General features: G+C 41.0%; 1 pseudogene across 1 annotated transcript; it reads right to left on the minus strand.

Moving 5' to 3' along the window:
* Positions 1 to 1547: 1547 nt before the first annotated feature.
* LOC307062594 (large ribosomal subunit protein uL6-like) lies at positions 1548 to 2141 on the minus strand (annotated as a pseudogene). The gene has a single exon. The product of its transcript is annotated as a large ribosomal subunit protein uL6-like (transcript).
* Positions 2142 to 7702: the final 5561 nt, after the last annotated feature.

Genomic DNA, 7702 nt, shown 5'->3' on the forward strand with positions numbered 1-7702 from the left:
GTGCTCTGCAACAAGAGAAGCCACCGCAATGAGAAGACCACGCACCACAAGGAAGAGTAGCCCCCGCTCGCCACAACTAGAGGAAGCCCACACGCAGCAACAAAGACCCAATGCAGCCAAAGATAAATTAATTAATTAAATGAATAAATTTATTTAAAAAAACAGAAGACATATATACAATGGAATAGTACTCAGCCATTAAAAAAAGAAAAATAATGCCATTTGCAGCAACATGGATGGACATAGAGATTATCATACTAAGTGAAGTAAGTCAGAAAAAGAAAGACAAATACCATATGATATCACTTATATGCAGAATCTAAAATATGACACAAATGAACTTATCTATGAAACAGAAACAGACTCACAGACTTTGAAAACAAACTTATGGTTACCAAGGGGAAAGGTGGGGGGGTGGATAAATTAGGAGGTTGGGATTAACATATACACACTACTATATATAAAACATAATCAACAAGGACCTACTGTATAGCACAGGGAACTCTACTCAATATTCTGTAATAACCTATATGGGAAAAGAATATGAAAAGAATGGATATATGTATATGTATAACTGAATCACTCTGCTGTACACCTGAAACTAGCACAACATTGTAAATCAACTATACTCCAAAATAAAACAATAATTAAATTTTTAAAAAGTGGCCCAAGCTTCAAATGTTGTTTCTTTCTCTCTTTTCTTTGTTAACTCATAGAGTTTAATTCCCCTAAGTTGAACGCACAGATGCTACAATGCTACTACACACTGATAATCAGAGCATTAAATTTGGAGCTTCTCAAAATCCAGGGAACAAAGGATAACATAATGCTTCACAGGATAATAATTTTTTATCATAAGATACACACCAGTTGATCAAAAGAAAAACTTTCCCTGTCATTAAATTTTAAGGACAAACTAGTTTATAGGATCATAAAGGACAATGAAAGATATTACATGATACATCTTCAACAGAAATTTGGGCAGAAATTATAAAAACATTCCTCACCTGGCTATTTCTTATATTAACACTTGATAACAGCTTAGTAAATAAAGCCTGATAAAAGCATTTCTCTCTGGGCTGAGCTAGACAGGTTTCCTTGTTAACTCAAGAAACAGGAGTACAGTACAGAATTAGGTAAATAGAAATGATCCTTGGGCTACATCTGTTAAACACTATCTTCTTTTTTTTCCTCCCCAAATCAAAAGAGTTTTTATTGCATCTTTAAAATATCACAAACAAGGGGCTTCCCTGGTGGCGCAGTGGTTGGGAGTCCACCTGCCGATGCAGGGGACACAGGTTCGTGCCCCGGTCCGGGAATATCCCACATGCCGCGGAGCAGCTGGGCCCGTGAGCCATGGCCGCTGAGCCTGCGCGTCTAGAGCCTGTGCTCCACAGCGGGAGGGGCCACAGCAGTGAGAGGCCCGCGTACCGCAGAAGAAAAAAAAAATATATATATATATATATATATATATATATATATATATCACAAACGAGTCCGAAAATCATTTGGCATCTTGCTGTTTCTATAGCCTGACCACTCAGATCTTATTCATCAGCCTGCTGAACTGTTCCTTTTTCAGAAACATAGATACCATCCAAAAATTTTCTGATATTCTTGTTTTTAACTGTTGTAGCTTGCTGAATCAAAGCAGCTGAATTTGACACAAGTTCAATGTCATTTCCTTCAATAATCAACTCATCTTTCTGGGCTTGAGATACTGAACAAGCAACGCCGGGCCTCATCCAAACCCTGCAGATATATTTTTCACCCCAAAAATTTTGGATTTCAACAAGAGAACCATTCTCCTGAATAACAACACTGATGGAGAAGTGAGCAAGCACAGACCTCATCTAGTAACAGAAGCCCAGTGTAACACCCTTGATTGCGTTCTGTACATGACTACATGCCGTGCGAACAGTCGCTAGTTCCATTCTATTTCCCCACCGTTTGTCAACCTGGAGCCTCTTCTTTTTCTTTCCAAGGAGACTGAGTTCTACACTAATGTGATTGAAGTCCCTCCACAGGGTGCCTCTAGGGCCCTTCACAATAACTGTGCATCCCTTCAAAGTAATGACATTTTATGGAATGTCAACAGTCTGATTGCTGAGAATGGTCTTCATTCTCGCAGTAGATGTGGCAAAGAGTATTAAACACTATCTTAAGTTCATTTTCAACAAAAGTTGAATGAAATTCAGTTTAAGACTTACCCTCCAATATGTGACAGAAATGTAAATATTACATTAATGATAAAATAATCAATATATTTGTTGTAAAAATGTTTGAAGGCTAATAGGTACCACCTTTCTGATAGGCCAAGTATTTTCAGATATACCCTCCTGAAAGACCTAATGTAACAAAAAACAGCAACAGTTCCAAAGATCTATAGCTTCACACTAGAAACATTTACATTTTGGGATTCTGACTTCATCTGACTTACGTCTTGCTTCTTGACTTCATGATAGTTCTGCTAACTTTGAATTAACAGTCCTCAGACTGCTATATATAAGAATTACTAAGACCCTAGCAGATGTCCTTTTCAGTATTATTTCCACCAAATCAGAAAGCTGTAAAAGGCAGAGTGGCGACAGATGTGGTTCTCAATTCACAATATGAATTGGATGAGTAGACACCAATAATTTAAACGAGTGAAATAGCAAAGCAGATTCAAAGCAAGTGAACAAAAAATCTTCCAAGGCTGTAAAGACACTCTAAGACAGGGTACTGCATTTCTTCACACCGCCATCCTCACCAACCACACACAAAGCACAGATCCCAGGAAGGCTGATGAAAATAGTTGCTTCAATACCACCAAATGTACACTTGAACTTAATCAAAATACATTTAAAATTACCATTTATTAAATGTAGTTGCTTTACATTATACTTTCAAATTGAAGTAACAGTGGCTTAAAAAGCATAAAAGGCAAAACTTCTACCTCTCAGCTGGAATTCCAGAACACGTGCCTGATCTAGGATCTACTGAATTGATCAAAACATCAAGTCATACTGGTATAGGAACCTGGATGAGGAAGTGGCACATTCATTCACATTCCCTTCTTAGCTCTGCCCAGGACCTGCCAAACTTGCTACCCATATCAAAATCTAAGAAACTGAATTTATCAGCTTTTCTATCATTACAAGAAAAACTGAACACCACCAACAGAGATAGAGTAGTTCCAAAGAGGTCTCTCCTCTACAACAGAAGTTGAATGAGCCCAATACAGAGGCATTCAGTCTGCCCAGTGTCACAACAGAACTCATTTTCTTCCCTACCCTGGAGATGGCTGAAACTGTTCCAGTGGTAAATATACCTCTTCATTCCAAAATGAGAAATAAAACACAGCACCCAAGTACCCCTGAAGAAGGTAACACACTGACTAAGTTTATTCTAAATTCTCAATCCCATCCTCTCTTGCCATTTCAAACATTTCTGGCCTACAGTTCCCCCCTCTTCGGTGCACCTGTTCCTTCTCTACTAGATCATCCCCTTTGGTACAGCAGCATCACTTACGTTCCCAAACATAAACTTTGCCATGACCTCCAGCTACCATATCACTTCTGAGTCCCTTTACAGCAAAAGCTCTTGAAAGACAGGATTAGGGTTGCGGTCCCTGCTTCTCAATTCATGTGCTTTCCTCAAACTGCTCCAGTTGGGCTTCTGTCTCCATCATTCTACTAAGACTGCATTTGTCAAAGTCACCAAGAACAGCCTTGTTGCCAGACCCAATGGTCACTTCCCAGTTCTTGTCTCTCCCAACAGTGTTAAACACAGCTGACCATTCTCTCCTTGAAATGCTTAGATTCTCTTGGTTCTCTGGGACACCAAAGTTTCCTGGATTTTTCTCCAATCCTAGAGTCTGCACCTTCTCACTCTCCTTTGCTGGCTTCTATTTTTCTGCTTTACTTCTAAACACTGGTGTGCACCAGGGCTCTATCCTGGTCTTGCTTCGCTTCTCCATCTATACCTCCTCCTCAGGGGCTGCCTCATCCAGTTGGATGGTTTGAAATACCATCTATAGGTTGATAACCCTGAAATCTACATCTTTAGCCCTGTCCCCAAGAACCTCAGATTTATATATTCAACTGCAAACCTGACATCTTTATTTGACTATCTAACAAGTATCTCAAACATAACATGGCTAAAACAGAGTGCTAGATAGTCCTCTAAAATTTGTTCTTTACCTAGTCTTTGCTATCTGAGTAAATGGCCTCACCATCTGCCCAGCTGCCCAGCCAAAAATCTAAGAGTTGTCTTTGATTCATTCCTCTCTCTCATACCTCATTCTAATCCATCAGCATGGTCTTCAGACTGTACCTCCAAAATATTCTAAACTTGAATATTCAAGTCTCTACTTCGCTTTTCTCCCATTAATGCAGTAGATTGATTGCACTAATGGCCCTGATTTTTCACGCCTCTCTGCATCTTTTCACACCTCTCTGTATCCCTGCTCTTTGGCAATGCCCTCCTATACTAACTGTGGATGTACTCTTGCAACTTGCCTTGACCAATGGGACAGTAGCAAATTTGACACAAGCTAAGGATTAAAAATCTGCTTACTCATTTCTACTTCCTTTTTGCTTCTTTGTGATCACCATGAGACTATGACTGGGCCAGCCTGAGAATAAGCCCAGGCTAGCCTACTAGAGGGATGTAACATAAACACACAGAGGAGAGCAAAGTTGTCCCAGCCATCTCAGCCGAGGCCATCCTAGATGGCTGACAGCCAGCTGGCCCTACCAAACACATCAGGAAAACCAGGCAATATGGCAGAACTACCTACCTAACCGACAGCTGATCATAGACATGGGGAAGCCCAGTCAAGATCAGCTGAGCCTGGCCCAGAACGGCAGAACTACCCAACCATCCCACTGACTCAAGCAAAAATAAATTCTTATTCCTATGTGCCACTAAGTTTATGGGGATGTTTGTTGCATGGCATTACTGTGGCAATAACTGATACAGCCACCATCATCCTTTGTCAGGACTATAGCATCCTCCTACTAGGTCTCACTACTTCCTTCCTTATCTTCTTATAATCCTTTCTCCATTCATCAGTCAACACAAACTTTTAAAAACATAAATCAGCTTATGTCCTCAGTCCTACTTAAACCCCCTAATGGCCTCCCTGCACTTAGACTAAAACTCTCTTAACTTAGTACATCACCTACTTGTCCAACCTCATCTAGTACCACTCTCTCCCTGACCCACTATGCATCAACCACACCAGCCTTCTTCCTGTCCTTCACACACAGCAAACTCACAGCATGGGGAAGCCTTTGCAGATCAAGTTCCCTCTATCTAGAAAATCACTCCACCTGTTCCCTCTTGCTCACTCTCTAACCAATAACTTCTTATAACTCATATTTCAGCCTAAATGTCACTTTCGCAAAAAGGTCTTCCCTTGACCACACAATCTAAAATAGATAAGCAGTCACTCTGGTTAAGTTAAAACAGGGATTTTAATTTTCTGCATGATACTTATCACTATGTGACATTTTTATTGATTGTTTTTAATTGTGTGATCTCCCCACTGATTGTGAGTTCCACACGAGCAGGAACCTAGTCTGTGTATTCACCACTGGATCCTCAGCTCCTAAAATAGTTTCTTCACATAGTAAGTACTCACTAAATACTTGAAGAATGCTACCTGACATGGAAGAAATAAAAGATCCGATCCTTTCTGAGATCAGTGGGGGTTTTTTTTCATATTTATTTTATTTATTTAGTTGCGCCGGGTCTTGGCTGCAGCATGTGTGCTCCTTAGTTGTGGCCGGTGGGCTCCTTAGTTGTGGCCAGTGGGCTGCTTTGTTGCAGCCTGCAGGCTTCTTAGTTGTGGCATGGGAACTCTTAGTTGCGGCATGCATGTGGGATCTAGCTCCCTGACCAGGGATCGAACCCGGGCCCCCTGCACTGGGAGCGTGGAGTCTTAACCACTGTGCCACCAGGGAAGTCCCTGAGATCAGGTTTTTACAAAGAGAAAGAGCCAGGCAAGCTGAAATGGCAAGGGAAAAAAGACACACTGATTCTGAGAGGAAATTTTAGAAGCAAAGAAAAGAATAAACTCCCCTAATATAAAATGAAGTTAAGCGTGTAGACTCTAAAAACAGCCTAGAATGGAAGCCTGGCTCTGTTCCTTCCTAGCTGTGTAAACATGGATACACCACTCACCTCTCTGAGCTTGTCTCCTCATCTATAAAATGGGGTAATAATTACTACTTCACAGAGTTGCTGTAGAAATTAAATATATATAAAGCGCTTAGCACAATACATGGATCACAGTAATTACTCAACACTAGTGATGGCAATGATGGTGGTGGTGGTGGTGATATCTAAATCAGCCCTGCTATGACTGATGAAATTGGCATAATCCATAGTATATCACTCAACCTGTTAGTCTACCTAATTTTTCTTCAGTTTTTAGCCATTCCAAATTGTCCCTTCTCACCAAGAATGGAATGAGCATAGGACCAGGAATCCGAAGAGCTGGGTTCTGGCTCTGGTTCTGCCACTAACTAGCTGGATCACCTTAGGCAAGTCACCAACTTCCCAGACCTGAAAGTTACCTTGTCGTCAGCTCTGTCCATCCCCAAAGCAGAAGGTGCAGTCAACATTCTGAGAAGAAGTGGAGGTATTGGCGTAATGCAGAGACAGGGATGCAGAGAGACAGGCTGGCAGCTAATCTGCTCTGCTCCATTGCAGACCACAAACAAGAATATCTAAACACCTCACCTCAAAGCATCCCAAGCTGTTCCAGAACCCTTGAAACCTGTTAGATTACACCAGACCATAATCTCACAAGGGCAGGGACAGGGGCTGATTTTATTCTCTACTGCAGGACCAGGGGCCAGCACAGCGGCCAAATTATACTATCACAGTATGTGTTTACTGCATGCTTGCTGAATAAACAAATATATTTGGGAAAATCTGGGTTAAACAATGCCAAACTGGTTCCTTGTGCACACTTCTCAAAACCTTTAATACGTGAATAGGCTCTGTGAATCATATAGAATGCAGTATTTCCCACCCTTATTTGATCATAGAACTCATTCTACTTCCCTTGAACCTCATTAACCTGATTAATATCTCCCAGAGTTGTAGTATTCTATAGAACAGCTTGAGAAACATCTTTAGCTTATTTTGTTTTTTTTTTAGCCATGCCACGTGGCTTGCAGGATCTTGGTTCCCCAACCAGGGACGGAACCTGGGCCCTTGGCAGTGAAAGTGCAGAATCCTAACCACTGGACCACCAGGGAATTCCCAAGCTTACATAATTTAAGTCATTTTTACCATCATGAAATAAACATCTTACTCTTTATACATAAGGTAATTAAAAGGCCAACTACTTTGATTCACATCTAGTATGCAGTTGTTTTCCCCCAGCATCCTACACTTTCAAATCACCTGTCACCAGGCAGGGCCTCAATCTCTCCCATCTCCTAAATAGCAGATGTCCTGCCTCATTTCTCTGCCCTGCTCCCTGCACCCTCATAACCAGTCTGCTCTGCAAATCCTCCCACCTTTTCTTCCACTATCCCTTCTCTCTGAATCCTCAGTCTTATTACGGACTTCCTTCAACTGCTTTAATTACTCCTCTTCTCCTTTTTATAATCAACCCGACAGAGTTTCAGTCTTGTAATTTACAATATCATCCTATGCCTGAAAACTTCAAAGTCTTCTCCCTTTAATAATAAAGGTTGGG

This window comes from Hyperoodon ampullatus (assembly GCF_949752795.1).
Source record: "Hyperoodon ampullatus genome assembly, chromosome: 1".
Lineage (NCBI taxonomy): Eukaryota > Metazoa > Chordata > Mammalia > Artiodactyla > Ziphiidae > Hyperoodon > Hyperoodon ampullatus.